A 17,831-nucleotide genomic window follows, 5' to 3' on the forward strand; every position below is an offset into this window, starting at 1 on the left:
TTTCAACAGCGGAATAATACATTGTATTTCTGGCCCGAGGACAGTTTATGTAGAACTGTAGAACAACCCCAGAAGGGAGTCACCTCCAGTATTTCTTACTCATTTCTCATTTTCACATCACCATCACGGAGTGCTATGCAGCTTTTCCCAGTGGAGTGCAGAGGAGGAGTTTTACTCAATAAGTTTCTTGTTCCTCCAGCCAAGTGTCCGACATCCACAGCTGTGGTGGCAGACGATCGGAGAGAAGGAGTTAAGTCTTCAATATTATATTTACACCCCTTGTTTCTCACAGTGGATTGGGTTCACATCGCCTGCCACCTTTACACAATAAATGTAACACAGTGTGACCGACTGCTTCACACACACAATGCTCCACTCAGGACTCTTGCTTGCTCTCATTCCTCATGTTGCTTTGTTGGTGTGATTTCAAACAGGCCGTTCAGGGAAGCTGTGAAACAGGCAGATCACTGTCCCTCACTTCTTTACTGTCAAAACCTCTTTAGATGTTTGTCTGTGTCAAATTCTAACCTCATGTAAAAGCAGCTGCTTTTACATGCTTTTACAGCTTCCTTGTTTTTGATTGTTATAGTATCAACTCAGCAACCTTCTGATCTCTATCTACATCAGTAAAACCATACAAGTCTCTATGATTCCATATTTCCTAAACTTCCATCTCCAAATACCCCACCTGTGGAAGCTTTACAGGTCATAAAAAAGGCGATTATGAGAATACAGAGGTTGTCACAGACATTAAATGCCATCATGCCAGACAGTTAAAGTTTAGTGGTGGTGACGTGAAGTCATGTAACGGTGAATTTTATGAAAAATCATAAAAGCGGTAATCATTTATGAAGATTATCTTGCTAAACATAATGTGTGAGTATCATAAAACTTTGTTCGCTTTTTTTATGCAATAATCCAAAATCCCATAAAGAAATCACATTGGCCTTTTGTCAAAGGAAACTACAGTGATGATAACTTCTTGGTTCAAAAATACATCATCCCTGCAGCATATATATTGTGGCTGCAGGTGATGCAGATGTCTTTTTAAAATGAAACATTCTAGACTACATTTCCCCAATCAAGACAGATTTATGGTACTTTTGGAATTTCCAGTCTGAATAAGAGCTTCAGCTAAATGTTATGAATATGAAACTGAAAGTTTGAGGGCAGACTACAGGCTGTATTTGGACCCAGCTGACTGGGACTCTTTTGGAGCTGAAGAAGGGAATAATGGGTTCTACTACAGCAGAAGTAGAGGGAGAGGAAAAACACAAGATGGAAGCAAAGAAAGGGTCAAAAAGAGGAAGAGGCGAGGAAGATGACGGGGAGGAAAAAAGAGGAAAAAAGGGAGATGCAGAGAGACTGAAGAGGTGACGGTTGAAAGCAAGAGGGTGGGGTGTTTAAAACAAGAAGGATCATGGGGTTACAGAGAGAGAGAGAGGGGACGAGAGAAGTTGCGGTAACATTGCTGACGCACATGTGAAACATGGAGGGGGGGGGAGGGATGGAAAGGAATCTCTGGCAGGGATCACCAAACCTCGAGACGAGGTCAGAAAGCCACTGGCGACATGACGAACACACAGGCACACACACACACACACACACACACACACACACACACACACACACACACACACACACACACACACACACACACACACACACACACACACACACACACACTCACACTAGAGTAATAATAACAGTAAATAGTACTTTAATAGGTGATAATCATTGTTGGGGTTATGATCGTGAAAACCCAGAGGAGCGAGGGAGCGGAGTGGTGAACCCAAAACCCCTCTCTCTTTCTGTATCTCTCTTTCTGTATCTCTCTTTATTTCTCTCTCTCTCCTCTCTCTCTCTCTCTCTCTCTCTCTCTCTCTCTCATATTCACACACTCTCTCATCTCACTCATACACTTTTCCTCTTTGAAGACTTTATTTCAAAAAGTAGGGTGACTGCGACAGCCCTCTGTCAATACTCCTTCCTTTCCTGTGTGCGTGTGTGTGTGTGTGTGTGTGTGTGTGTGTGTGTGTGCACATGCATTTTGACATTAGCCAGTGTGTTGAATGGTTTATGTTTTGTGTAGCTGTGTTTGACAGTTTTGCTGAGAGTTTCTATTGTGCAGTTTTTCACTATAAATGTCACACACACACACACACACACACACACACACACACACACACACACACACACACACACACACTGTTTTATGTTGTGTATGTGTTCTGATTCTTCCAACAGCACGTGTACACGTGCAAATGCATGTGAGTGTGTGTGTGTGTGGATGCTTGCGTGACCCTACAAGTGTTTTTATTTTTGCATGGGAATGTGAATAAATGCATCTGTGCGTCTGTGTGTACAGTATCCGTGCAAGTGAGACAGATAGACGGCCTCATCGGTATGTATACAGGGTATGTACAGTATGTGTGTGTGGTTGCATGCTGATGTGAACATGTGTGTGTGTGTGTTCTGGCCAGTTGGAGCGTGGGAATGTGGTGAAGGATTTCTGTGGTATTTTTAATGTTTGTTATTAAATATTACCACAAGGGACCATGACCAAACCCCAGACACTCCTCCTCTGCTCCTCCTCCTCCTCCTTTTTCTCCTCCTCCTCCTCAAATAACAATGAAACCAAAAAGACTCACCACTTGGTTTAAATAAATCTGACACTTAAGGAAAAGGCCAAACAAACTAAGTTAGAACCAAACTATGGCAGGGGTAGAAAAGTCAAAATAACCAGAGTAACACAAGAAGGCCAACCTACTGCTACTTCCTAACTCTGGAAAACGGAGTGACACACACAGCAGCAGCAGCAGCAGGTGGAGACATTAATATGATGAACAACAGGCTATAAAGGAGAGATGGACAACCATGCCATGACAGGTGTCTGAAAGGCGTTGATTGAGACTGATGGTGAAGACCAAATGGAAGCGAACAAATCACTCAACATGGAGTTATGAAGTCGGATGCTCCCCGGGCCCTGAAGTTCCAAAACAGTTTTCCCATAAGTAGTGTTACGTAACTCCCAGTTGAAGCACTTCTGTGGATGGATTGTGGATGGTTGAATCATCAGCACAAGTATCTGTTTCTTTGATTAAAAGGTTGAAGGTCAAACAACTTTGGAGGATTCCCAAGGTGCATTGCAACTTCCAATCACTGAGATTAAAATTCTGTTAGGATCACTTTCCTTTATTACTTTTGAATTGGGAGTGTGAATACCGCTCTGGTGTGCTTCAGTGATTCACTGACGGATAACTGATTGTCCAGGAAGATGTGTTATTACATCATGAATGGCTAATGACCATATTTACATGTTAAGGAAGAGTTTTGTCGTACAATTAGCTTTGTCTATACAGTGTGAACATACGCCTACAGGCTCTGACTGCAGCTTTACGTCTCAGATTAAGCACATCAGGTCCTTCAAAATGGCTCCCACAGATTTCCTTTTATACAATGGCTTGATTGAATATTGCCCAGTATGCAGAGCTAATCAACATTTAAATTCAATAGTCAATGTCAATTCATTGCTTTAAAACTCGCATTACAGAGTTGCAACTAAACCTTGACTGAGAGACTATAATCATTATCTTATTTTAAAATGATGTATGACTGTGAGGAATGCCATCACGCCTGTATATTGTCTGGACTCTGTGTGCCCTCAGACGTTACAGCTGCTGGAAAGCACGAGTTTCATCCTGTGCACACGCATATAAACACTGCTGCCCGTTGGCGTTTATCAGATATTTGTAATTCACTCTCACTTTAATCAGACACAAAGACACAGAACAGCCCGAGAAGGCACAGACAGACAGAGAGCTGCACTGTTAGCTGTTAGGGAGACAGACAGACAGACAGACAGACAGAGTGGAGAGATTCATTGCAAGCTTAAATTTTTTACCTGATTCCTGTTCCCACAATTCACTCCCACTGTGTTATTTCTCTTTTTGTGACAGATAATCCGTTCATCCTCTCATCAAAGTTGTAAACACTGACACCCTCTTTGGCATGAGGGGGAGATGGGGCCCTTGCAAATTTGCGGGGCCCTACGCAGCGGACCAGCTCTGTGTAAAATAATAAAAAAGCAAGAAAAACTTGCACTGTAGCCTCATACTTTGACTGATTTGAAACATTTCAATGGATTTGTGCTTTGCTGAGTTAGTAATTGAAGTTCAAAAGTGTGCGTCTCTCCCCACATTCATTTCAATGAGGAACATGGTAAGATGCATTCACTATTATGAACAGATACTGCCTCCTTTGCCTCACACAGAACTTGAGACTTTGCGCTAACCTTGCTCCTTACTCTGAGTACACTAACAAACCTTTCCACATTGTTTTCTTGTCTCGCTTTTTACCACAGCCTGCAAATAAATTTCACCTTGCAAATTCTGATCGGGCTACACCCTAAAATAGCTATAATCGAAACTTTATATAATAACAATATATTAAATGACAATGTGAAAACAATGTGAGAGGAGACGCTTGTGGAGATGAACCTATAGAGACTTGTAACCTGAATATTCAGTTCTGCTGGCAGGTTTTGTAGTTTCATTTCCGCTCATTGTTTAGCTGTCAAAAAACTTAACTGTTTTGGTTCACTCCCACTTCTTTCATAATGTTGTTTATGGCCACCGCAGGCAGGTGGTAGATCCCACTGTGGCTTAATAGCATTGAGTAGCTAATCAGTGATTGCCTGAAATTGAAAAATGACCATCATGACAAAACCATTTATTGCATCTACTAGTGGGGTGAATGCTAGGACCGCTCTTGTATCGGCTATTGGGGACACTATTGTCCTTAATGTGAGCAGATATATTTTTTATCCAAACTAGTGGCGTGACTCAAAGAATGAAATATCCGTCTGTCGGCCCATGGTTTGTCCAGAGTTAACTATCAGGACAACTAGTGGAAGGATTTATGGTCCCCATAGTGTACATCTTAATGGCATTTGAGTGTATGAGTATCACCAGCTCATCAGGCTGCTACAGTAGGATACACACTAACCATCCTGTAGAGGGGGTTTTTAATGCGTTTATTCTTGAGTCTTTCCATCAATTTTAGTTCATCACATGATGGCCTGCTAGCTTCAGTCCTGTGAATCACAGAGGGAGTTAAAGTCATCTGAGAAACCAGACAGTCTGGTGATGTGTTGGTAGTCAGAACAGAAACGGGAGTGCTGAGACCAGAGCAGTTTTGACAGTGATAAGCAGAGTAAGAAGTGTTAATCTGATCCTCCCTGCTCTACATTGGTATCTCTACAAGATACCCGCCATGTTAAATTAGATTGTTGAGTCACTCCAGCTGAGGAGAGCATCATCGTTTTGCTTCATCTATCTGTCCAAAATGTGAACTCAGAGTTCCACAGGGGCCCTTAATAGTTTCCCAGAATTTCACCGAACATATTAGAGATATTGTTTGACCGAAAATGACGAGCACTATTTTCATTTGCACATTCATTCTTACAGTATGTCCCACCTACTCTGGAGTCAAACCTAAAAACAAAAAAAACCTTCCTCATGAGAGTCAACATCTTATCATCTTTGTCTAATTCATGCATTTCGGTTCTTGAGATGAAAACGTTGCTATAAAGTATAGCACTTCATTCCTCTGACTGCAGTTTGAGTCGTCTGGCATCGAGCTACATTATGCTTTCTCGTTGGGGAAGAGAAGTTCAAGTTTTGGGTGGAGCTGACAGATGGAGGGATTCATACCATACAGTAAACATCTTTTTTTACTTACCAAATGCAGAACTCCTTATTTTCTCTTTTCCTCATCAGAGTGATTCCGTCCTTAAACTCTCACACCATCTAAATTCAGTTTCCAGATTTTGTTTATTTATTTTTGTTTAGTTGTTGTTTGATTCTATGGTTGTATCTACATTTCAAATCATAAATTCCACCCAGCTCTTCCTCTCGTCCTAACCGGGTTGGTATGTGTGTCATTGCGGGAAAGCATGTGGTTGATTTCCTGCCGAGGCAGATATACAACAGATCAGAGGTCATATAAACAGGAATGGAAGGAAGAATTGCTCTGCAGGAGGGCCTATTTGTAGCTCAATATAAGGACTTACATCTTTCTCATGTTTTCCAGAAACAGGTGATGGAAATCTTCCAGTGACATGAGGTAACCTTTCTTGTTTTGGCACAGTAAAGATGTATTTTTTTATACTTGGGTCGGTATCATCTTTTCCTTCCTTTATGTCAACTTATCAAGATATTTAAAGCATGTGATGTTTGAGCCTCGGGGGAAGTTGTTGACCAAAACATGATATGGTGCATTTATCATCTTTATATTGCAGTCCCGAGTGTACTTTTCCAGTGTTCATCCTGAATCTGTTTATTGTAGTTTACTGTGAGTCACAAACTTTTGACAGGAGTCCTCACATCGCCCCATCAGCCTCTGTTTTTTCTTTTCATGTCATCCAGTTCCATCTGTTCACAACTTTCTCCATTCCTGTGTTTGTTCCCCTCATCTCCAACTCGCTGCCTCTCAGCTATCTTTCTTCTGTTATATATATATATTTTTTTTATTTCTTTAAGAAGTATGTGAGAGCGCAATCACGGAGACTCCAAGCTTTTCCGCACAAGCAGCCAAATTTATCCTTGTGGTTTTCCGCGTGTTTATTTTGGGTTTTCTTGAGGGACGACATATCTGCGGGAAAACCAAACGGCCCGGAGCGGGTGCTTTCCCTCTGGGGATCATCACGGCGCAGGGTAAAAATAGGAAAGTCTTTTTTGGGAAATGGAATTAAGGATTGGTGAGTGCTTCCCGAGGGTCCCACTCTCTCGAAGCCGGTACAGGACGGGAGAGATCATCACTCATTTATTCCTTTGTTTGTTTGTCTTTTTTGTTCCCCTCTTTCCATTCCGCAGAGCATGTGAAAACAGCAATTTGGGTCTTGTTTTAGACACAATAGAAAAACACCACAGCAGCCGTTCGCCATTTTTAATATCTCTGTAATTTCTCAGACCAATTAGCACCAAAACATCACATAATTACTTTGCACAAAACACTTTTTTTTAACAGATTAAATGAATCACTCCCCGTCTCCTCCTCCTCCTCCTGCTGTATGTAAATCTACTCCCCGGGAGGATTAATCTCTGTCATCCTTTTCAGAGACTCTTCTGCACTTTCCCTCTTTCTTTTCTTTCAGCTGAACTCGATGGCTGTCACTGTAGGATGTGTGTGTGGGTTGTGAGGAATTCTGGGATAGGAAAAAGCCTCCTCCGCTCTGACTTCTTGGTTTGACCTGTGTTTAACATGCTGTCTGCTACGGCAATCTACTACTACTGCTGCTGCTGCTGCTGCTGCTGCTGCATTCATTGGAGCTGCTCCTTTGCCGGGTGGGCGACCCGCTCAGATTGCATCAAGGGGGATGGTGGGCGAGTAAATAGTTTTGTTCACCCAGATTTTCACTGCAGCTAACCTGCGGAAGTCTTTATAATAGCTCACTTTGCAGATATTGGCCTTCGTCCAGACCTGTCATCGATATGATGGAGGTTCCTCCCTGCAGACCTTTGACCTTTGATAATTCATTCTTCACTTAAAGGCAGGGATGTGAGTTTTCCAAGCAGTGAATTAATATGAAGCTTTCCTTGCCATGAAGCTGTCAGCACACTAGAAAAGAATGTTAGTTCTCTGGTTTTCAGGGAGATTTTTAGTGCCCGCGTTGCTCTAAATCCTGCAACTAAACACTGAATATTTGCAATTATTCAACCTAAAAAAAAATCATTAAATTACATCCCTATTTCCCGTATCCCTAACCATATCCCTCTTCACTTATTGTCTTCACCATAACTCTTTATATCCATTGTGCTTAGGTGGTGCATTTATTTTAAAAGCATTTAAAAAATCCAGAAAAATTGTATAAAGGGATACATTTTACATAGTCTATAAAAGTCAGTGTACTAGTCACAAGGAGTACTACTCAGCCTGTGAAAACAGTTACATAATGTATTTACTGAAGGACATACCTAGAAAAACAAACAGACAAAAAAAATACAAAGAATAACAACAAAAACATCTAATGATGTCATAGTGATGTCACTAGGGTAAATCTCATGCATTAAAACACATAAACACCCCTATCTACAGCCAGTGTTTGGTTTGTCCCTTCTTGGCTACTGTAGAAACATGGCGGTTCAACATGGCGGCCTCCATGGAAGGCGACCTGTAGATAAAAACGTCTCATTCTAAGGTAAAAAAAACCCAGAATGATTTCTATATTCAGGTGATTACACACCTATGAATATTATATTCCATTTCTGACAATAATTATTTTTTCATTATCATGTGGATGGTTATATACCAGCTCGTCGACGTTTTGTCACACCCCTTGGTCCATACAGACACACAGGGTACCTGTTTGCGATGCAGGGAGCTGTCATCTAAATCCAGTGTAACCCATCCACATCAGGTGACGTAGTGTAAAGAACTAGAAAGTCGTGGTGGTTGTGGTTGGGGTGGATTGACAAACACAGGACATTCATGCAGTAGACTGTAGTTTGTGTCCTGTGTGTAACCACAACTCACTTTAAGTTTGACGTTTTATAACATGTAAATGACTTGCATTAAGTGACCACAGTAATGAAAACGTGAGTTGTGTCATGTCATGTACTTATTTTAACCTAAATCATGGTGTTAATCTGACCTAAACAAACTGCGACCGTTTCGCAACATTAACCACGTGTTGAAAAAGGCGTTTCATAAAAGGAAACTTGTGCTTATGTGATTAAAAACAGCGTCAATATTTGACAAACTGGGGCGTTTTCTGTATATACAAAATGTAAACATGCTAGGGACCAGTCAGTACATATTGCACAAGTAACAGCAGCAAGTGGGAAGGTGAAACAGCTAAATTCAGTTATTTTTAGTAACAATAGTATTAAAAGGATCATTTCCCATCTCATCTTACCTTGTCTTGTAATTGACAGATATGTGCTAGTAAGTCTTGTGAACAGAAATTTAGTTGGAACCAAAAAGGGGATGTCTGTGGTTGGCAGCAGTTGTTCTGTTGCCATCAGCAGATATTAGTATCATGCAGAGCAGAGATGTGGTGAACTAAGGGAGAAGTGTGATGCAGTAAAAACTCTGGGAAAACTGCAGTTTAAATGTACAAACTATAGGAACACGACATCACTATGAAGACAAGCAATGCACAACTTAATTCTTCTTACTGGTCACTGCTTCAGGTTTTGTCTGTCTATAGATTATTGATATATTTTATCGTTCGTATAACGACGGCTTACTTTTCTATAGCACACTGTCTGTAAGCAGTTTTATGTCCACGTCAGCACTGACCACAGCTTTCTTCACTCAGCCGGTCACTTGGGTGTGGTTGGGACTTAGCAGACTGCTGTCACTGTGACTAATAAGAAACATGTGCACGCACAAAAACATAAACAAATGTACAGACCGTTATATATTGCACAAGTGCTAGGGCTGACTCATATACACAGGTCCTTAAAGAGGAGGCTGCACAGTGCATTCGCAAGTCTTTGCAGGAGAAATTCATATTCAAAACATAGTTTGTATTCTGTTTGGTATACAAAGTGGTTGTGTGAAGGCTGCAGCAGTGATTGGAACCAGAAACCAGGAGCACACAGAAACAAAACACCTAGAATGAGTCCATTAAAGACTTGAAGCTTGTATGGTACCAAGTGTTGTTATAATGACATTTTATCGTACTTACAGTAAGATCTGATGTTTGTTAATCATTTTAAAATAGATACAAAGTAAAGTATATGTATATATAAAGTATATAAAGTACATAAAATATTCTTATTTTTTATTACACACATCTAATGGCTGTTTATTTGTCAAAATGATACAATATACCAAATCTCACTAATTTTGAAAAAATTCTGGACAAGAAAATCCATCTGATGGTGTATATATGAATATTTATGTTTTTGGTTAAGTTTCACATGAAAGGAATAGTTTGACATTTTGGGGAGGTTCACTTATTCATTGACTTTGGACGAGAAGATCGATACCACTCTATGTTCAGTATGAAGCTGGGGCAGGGGGAAAGATAACTTAGCTTTGCATCACGACTGGAAACAGGGGGAGCAAAGCTAGCCTCCTGAGGTTAAAAAGACAGCAGAGCCAGGCTAGCTGTTTTCCAGTCTTAATGCTAAGCTAAGCTAACCAGGGGCTGGTTCTGGCTACAACTTTACTGTACAAACACGTGAGCGATATCAGAAATCTTTTTCCCAAAATTCTGGAACCAGCCAGACTCTTTTATGAAATATGACATCCAGAGTATCACAACCTGTCTTAAAGGAGGGAGACCACACATTAGTGAAAACAGTACGGTGCAGCTGAAATGTAATCAAACTAAATGAAGCTTAAAGGTACCAGGCTTAGGAATCACTGGCTTTGGATATGAAAGGAAAGGATATGATTGGAAAAATATGAATGAAAGATGTTTCAAGATTGTTTATTTAGCTGTTTTCATCATCTATAACTGACCACAACCTTTAATCCCCGAAACAGAGTGGAGAGCATTCTTGGAGTTCCTTTTCTGCAGGTCGGGACAAGGTCTCTGGCCTCCGACCTGGTCCGAGGATTAATGCGTTTTTAAAAGCGACATGTCACCTCAGATACTGAGTTGGTGAGAACTACTGCTGGACAGATGTGGGGTTTTTAAATTGTGAGTACGAACCAATTACCTTTAAACGTTTAAAAACACCCCGGCTGCAGCCTACTACGATCTAACTGCATCATATCCATCATCACAATACAGACTGGACTGGTTTTGGGCTCCACCGGTCTATACGTGTCTATACATCTTAAAACTACCCAGATGCCACAGTGAGTCCTGGTCTAGAGGGCTGTAAGTCTGTGTGTGTGCAGCCACAGAGTCAAGGTCCTCCATCAAAGAGGAAATGACTTCACGAGACTCTGAGGCCTCTGCAGTGCCAGGGGGGAGGGCTGGAATGCGTGCGCTCAGACACACACACACACACACACACACACACACACACACACACACACACATACACACCTGCAAACCCATGCAAGCATGCATGAATGTGCAGGCTTCGTCACATAAGTTAACAATTGCAAGTGTAAACAGACAAGCAAACAAAACATGGCAGGAACACACATATTGGCTCTTTAAATACATGCACGCATGCACGCACACCTAGACACACACACACACACACACACACACACACACACACACACTCTGGCCTGTCACCCCAGGTCGGGTGCTGAGTGTGTTATTTATTTTAGCTGGCCTGTGAGAGTTAAAAATGGAATGTTTCAGCTACATAAAACACTTCCTGTTTTGACGACCCCCTCGCTGAGCGGTTCCCTCAGCTAAATAGTCCCAGAGCACCACGTAATAATGACAGTCTGACACACAGGAAAAATGTGTGTGTTTGTGTCTAAATAAACTGTGTACATTGACTCCAGTTTATCCTCTTTGTGTATGTGTTATTTCACATTTTCCCCAGCAGTCTGCTCGCTTGTGTGCACAGTGGTGGATGGCCTCTTGTTTGTGTTGCATTGTTGCTTGTCTCTCTTATTTGTGTGTGTGTGTGTGTGTACAGTTGTGTCACCACAAGAACAGGAAGAAAGCACTCTGCTTTATTTGAAGTGTATCTCTGTACGGACACTTTTATGGTACCGGACTCTCGTTGCCACTTCGTTTACTTTCAGCAGATGCTCTTAAAATAATACCCTCAAACTCCAGTATTTCTTCAGTATGATATATTTTCTCAAATCGCAGGTCAGGACCCACATTTAGACTGCAGGTCCCACTCCTGCTGGGTACTCGAGTGAGTCTCCTGAGTCAACAAAACAACACTCAGGGGGTGATCTTACTGTAGGCATATGTTTTTTTTTGTGAAATGTATAATTGGGAACGAAATCTAACCCCCCCCCCAGCAGACCCTGGAGGCTCTGTCAAGGAGAATTGAAGCTGTTCTTGATGGCTGGTGGTGCAACAGCTCGTCATATGGCACTTGAGCGTGTTGTTTTTGTCAGCCAGTTGTATGTGGCAGTGTAATGGTAGGGAGGTTACAGAAGCAAGCTTGAACCTCCACCTGCTCCAATACAGCTGCAGAGTGGCCAGTTGTGCTGGCAGGTCCCAGCCGTGAGTGAATACAGCTTCTGAGTGTCAGTGACGAGTGCTGGAAGAGACAATGATCAACTTTTCCAAAAAGAAATAGTTAGAAGAGAGTTCAAAGTCATGGAAGCAGCATACATTAGTTCTTTCTTGACATTGTAAACGATTAATCTCGATTAATCCAAGAAAATGAATCTGCAACTATTTTAAAAATCAATGAATACAAAAGCAGTTATTCAAACAATCAAGAAAAGTATCGGCATATAAATCAATAGAGAAACTCATTCTTCACTTATGGAACGGGGGTTGAAAAGACAGTCTCATCACAAGGTCTATTTAGTTGTTGTTGTGGACCTTTCGAGGCCACCATGTTGACCGCAAGGCAGCAACTACACTGCTAGAGGTCACTAAATCCTACACACTAGCCCTTTAATTGGATTCGAAGTCCTTAAAGTTCCACGATGATTGGGTAACTGCATCTACTGATGAAGATCATATAATATGCTCCAGAATATCTACTTAATCATTTTTTTTCTAAATCTTTTATTTTATGCAACAACACAATTAACAATCATAGAAACGTTACATAATCAGAGGTTCGGTCCTCTCACTCTCAGCTCTATTAACCATGCAAACCTCCCTTTGTTTAAGATTTGCAATCAAGCCGTTATCTTCATTCGTTCCATAGATATGATAAAAAACAGATAATCGTCTCGTGGCAGAAATCCCAGACCCAGATGTCTAATCATGTGATTTTTGGCCAAATCCCCACAGTTATCTGCCCAAAACTTCTCGTAAGTTTTTCAGACGTTCTGCTGACAAACCAAAGAAAACATTAACTCCTGCAGAAAGAAGTGAGCTGCTGGAGACGAGCGCTGATTACATCTCTACACATTGCTGACTTCTGGCTCGGTGAGGTTACAGGTGTTTCCAACAACAAAGTTTACAATCACATACACACCTCCCACCCACTGCCTCTAAACCACGACCCCCCCACTAAGAGAAACCAACATATAGACCCTAAAGAGCTGTGGTATGTACAGAGTGTGTGCTGCTGCTCACATTATCTGCATTCTGAATCTGCGCACGACATGCAAGAAGACACAGACATGTTTATTTTCTTCTCTTTCCGTCAATTTGCACATTTGTCTTTCACACCCACAAGTCTTCTCTTCACACACACATATAAATACACACACACCTCACTTTACAACATTTTCACTCTCACCCGCCCACGCATGCAAACACACGCACACACACACACACACACACACACACATCCCCCTTCCTTTTCCCTCCCTTGTCTCTAATCCCTGCAGCTGTTGCTCTTACTCACACTGCTGCCTCCTCCAGACAAAACCTCATCTGTGTGTATGTGTGTGTGTGTGTGAGAGAGAGAGGGGGGGAGAAAGAGAAAGAGAGACGGAGATACAGATAGGGAGAGCTAGATTCTGAATGAAGGAGGTGGGTGAGATCTGAATGAGAGGATGGGAGATGGAGAGGTGGGAGAAAAATTCCCCTCCAATTTTCCCCTGAGAGAGCCTCCGTCCTCCTTTTCTCCCAGACCCATTGTGTTCCCTCTTCACCTCCTTCCTCCGTCCATCCATCTCCACATCCTCGGCAAATATGCGCTCTGCTTTCGGATATCACAAATCTATCAGCCCCATCTGGCTTCATCATGGATGTCGAGTGGAGAGTTGGCTGTGTGCAAATAATAGCTAAATATATAACAGGGATATTATGTCTCTGAAAAGACGGCTGTGGTTTGGACGGAGTTCATTTCTGTCGTGTTCTAAGTGAACAGTCTGATAAAGTAGATTTGTTTCCAAATTAAGACACAGTGACACAGGAAATCTCTTTTTAATCGCTCTCTTTTCCATTTTGGTTTCTTTTCTCTGAAAAATGTTTTGTTTCTGGCTCAAAAACAGAACATAAAGCAATTGTTTTTTACTTTTTGCCATTCACAGCCACTACAGGTGCCAGTACACTGGCTGGAACTGCTTATTGGATGCTCGAACAGCTTGGGAAACCCCCCTCCACTCACACCTTTCCCACGTCGGAATCAGTTTTAATAACTTTCCAAAACCAACAATCTGACATTCACACCCACTTCACGCTGTGATTGGCCAGCTGTACAGAGGTGAGGAACCGCGTTCCGAACTTCAGCTTTCCTTTTTGATTTGTGACACAACCATTTCTGTCACTTTTAGTGTTTAAGTGCAACATTATGAATGCCGCCCAAGAGACAGTCTGAAAATGTACAACGTTATCCCGCATTGTCTCCTCCCTCTGTATGAAAGCACACGTTTTACCCCGCCTTGGAGTGTAGCCCCTATACACACTTTTCCCCTCCGATGTGGTCAGACAACATGTTGTCCAGACTAGATGCTGTTGTGTTGCATTATGGGAGATGTAGGATCCAGTGTTGTTGGAGCTTGACCCATACTTGGGACAAAGACTCAATTCACACCTGGTATTAACACATGATTTGTATCTGGATAAAATCAGTGTATATGCATGCAAAACGCATTGCAATTGGAATGCCAACAGATTAGCCAGACCACATCAGGAGGTAAAGAGAGAGAGAGTAGAACCCATACAGCAGCATCACTCTGGGAGACTCTCAGGGGAAGGCTGCGAGGTGTAAGCTGAGCTAGCACCAGTGCTAGTGAGCTTCTCCACTAGCTCAGATTAGCAAGGCTAACCATAGCCTATCTCCGTTTGTCATGTGACGGATTGCATTGCATTCGGTAGTGATCTTCGTGGTTTTGATCTCCATAGTGTCTTAAGCACCTCTGATTCCAGCTGGTAAAAATTACCTAAAACTTCTGTTTTCTGCCCCAGTTTTCTAGTGGTGAAGAAACTAAATGGCTTCCAGGCTCAGAATATCATTGCATAGTTTTCTTTCTCTATATAAATCTCATGCAGGTGCTGTCATTGTATCCACAGAGGTGCCATATAACCTAGTGTCATTTTAATGGACTATATCAAATATGCATGTCATATCCAGATGTCTGAATTCACACTTGCTATCTCACCATAGACCCTAAATTACACACACATCACTTTGTGCACATAGAGCGCACATGCAATGACACACTTTAATGTTAATTTCTCATCGACGGGATTTTAGGCTGGTTAACAAATACCCAGCGACCAGTCAGCTGACATGCTTGTAGGCCCTGGCCCTTAAAATTAGACTGTCAATGAGCACAGAGAAACTTTCCACTTTCAGCAGATGAATGTGAAAACATCCTTCTAGTGTCAAACTCTGCACTGACAGCATTCTGCACAGTGAACTCCAAACATCCAACTGTAGGAAGAAGAATAACAACATGTTTTTGAGTGGAGGGGGGCTTTAAATAGTCAATGAGTTCATTTCTTTTTCATTTTGTTTTTTTTATGAGCAAATGAGGTTTTATGTCCATTCAGTAATTTCCAGCACTGCTTTATGACTCTGTGGCTGTTATAAACAGTTGTAATGGGCTGGACAGAATGAACTGTCTTCGCTGCCTCCACGAAGCTTGTGTACATCACTGGCAGCATCATGTACACACTGATGTTTAGATGAAACCAGGGTTTATTTACATTCAAGTTAGGCCCTAACAACAAGCTGTTAAACACACTGAAAAATGACTGTTTGTGCAGACTGTGCACTCCTAATAGTGTGCTGTTGTTAGGGGCTGATTAATATCTGTTTTTATCACATTGGTCATCAGATCATACTGTTACACAACTGGTGCGCAAGCTGCTTTGCTTTAAAGTATTTTATTGTATGGCACATTGGAAGCTAGATTTGAGAATATCAACAATGTTTCCTCAGAGACAGCACTGACTTCATGATGTCAAAAAGTAAATCCTGGATACGCCTCATTAGACGTGTATGAACGAGTGTATGGCGGCTTTGTTGTCACGGCATCAGCACCCATGGGTGATTTTGGCCACATCCTCTGCTTCATAATTCACACTGTCAGTCAAATATTTACAGTGCAGCAGCTCTACTTTCCTGATGACTACGTAGGTGCTATAGGTTCAGAGCGAGTGTGTAGTGTGTTTGTGTGTGTGTGTGTGTGTGTGTGTGTGTGTGTGTCTGAGAGAGAGCTATACGGGTTCACTAGCAGTGATGAAAAAGACATGACCCGTGTTGGAAGGCTGCTGCCTGAGAGGCCAGAACCACACCACTTAACCTCTGCAACACACACACACGTATGCACACAGAGTCCTCGCCACATCCATTCACAGTAAAATCCCCCAACATATGGATGCTATAAATTCAAACAGACCTATAAATTCTTGAGCAACACATTTCAGTTTTTTTTTTCAGCAGAATTGTTCTGGCTCCTTTGGGTTTGATGCTGTTTTTTATAAGAAGTTTAAACCATAACTCTCTCCAAAAAAGACCAAAAAGACAGCTGGCATGTTAAATCGACCATGATATTGACGAGCCGTACACTCCAGGGGTTCAAACAGCTCTGTTGCATTTTCGATAAGAAGTGAGAAAGTGTGGGCTGAGTGACTGTGCTAGCACTTTTGCTAAAGAGCAAAAATAAGCTGGTCAAATTTTATTTTTTATGAATGATTATGTTCTTGTCGTTGCACTTGATTCTTTACTAATAACAATAATGAACTGCGCAGATGTTGTACCATAAGCTCAGTTGACAAGCGCCGCATTAAAAACCATCAGCACAACTTAATGTGGACATAAAAGCGATGAAAATAATAGTTCAAAATTCAAAACAATTCACATAGCCAAAGTTTTAGAGACATTTTAAGGCCCTGCTTCCTAGATTATGCAGTCTTTCAGCAACTGCTAATAAAACAAGATGACAAAACAATGTGTGTGTTGGGTAGGAAGTGAGCGAGTGAGTGAGTGCTGGGAGGCCGGGGAGTATTGCATGTCATCTAACACTAACATTCTTTAAGTAGGTCAAGTAGAGAAGTGATTCCCAGCCTTTTCCATAAACCTACTGATGTAATGCTGACCTACAAAACAGCAGCAGCTGCTGGGATCAGGGGTCTGGACCCCATCTTATCCCCTCCTTCCTCCTCCTCCTGCGTCTCCATCTCTTTGTCCTGCTGCTCCTTTTCTTTATTCAGCTTGAATTCATCCACATCATTACATCATTCTCTGTCAGTACTGCTGTCAACATAGTATTACCTTAATCCTAACATTAACTAAATAGTTTTGGTTGCCTAACCTATCCATAACCACAGCTGTTCACTTGTCTAAACTTTACCTGCATCGTTTCCCTGCAAACAAACATGGATTAGTTTGCCTTCATTATTTCTCTCATGCAGAGTGTGTTATTGGACTGGGCAGACTGTGTTGACTGAAGTTATTACCTTTAAAGGTGTGTGGAAAATCTTGATTTTTAGGTTTACATAACTGGGCCACACTGTTTACATCAGGGTTTCATTGCATTGGCTTGTAGAGGAAGTTCCCACCCCTTCATTTGATGGATGGACTGAGACACAGGTGTTCCAGGTGACGACAGCAACAGTGGACGCGCCGGGCAACAGGTGAGGAGCTTGATCTCTCTTAAAGCTGCATTAATAGATTGTTTTGCTCACTTCAGGGCTGATTAAAACACAATATGGACGTTGTCGAGCTGTAAAGTTCTTGTGGTGAACGTGCTGGCAAACGTTTGCCTGCTTACACATCCAGTAAAAACAGCACAGCTCTAGCATTTATCTGGAGTCGTGCTGTCGGCCACCTGGTGAATGTTAGTCCAGTATTCACTTTCCTTTA

The 17,831-nt window shown here is 41.8% G+C and overlaps 1 long non-coding RNA gene across 1 annotated transcript; it reads left to right on the forward strand.

Annotated features, from left to right (window-relative positions):
* Positions 1 to 5,575: 5,575 nt before the first annotated feature.
* LOC127377411 (uncharacterized) lies at positions 5,576 to 17,561 on the forward strand. Its single transcript, XR_007887683.1, has 3 exons — positions 5,576 to 5,720; positions 6,094 to 6,126; positions 17,515 to 17,561. It is a non-coding gene; the product is annotated as an uncharacterized LOC127377411 (long non-coding RNA).
* The last annotated feature ends 270 nt before the right edge of the window (positions 17,562 to 17,831 follow it).

Source organism: Dicentrarchus labrax, unplaced genomic scaffold, assembly GCF_905237075.1.
Source record: "Dicentrarchus labrax unplaced genomic scaffold, dlabrax2021, whole genome shotgun sequence".
Lineage (NCBI taxonomy): Eukaryota > Metazoa > Chordata > Actinopteri > Moronidae > Dicentrarchus > Dicentrarchus labrax.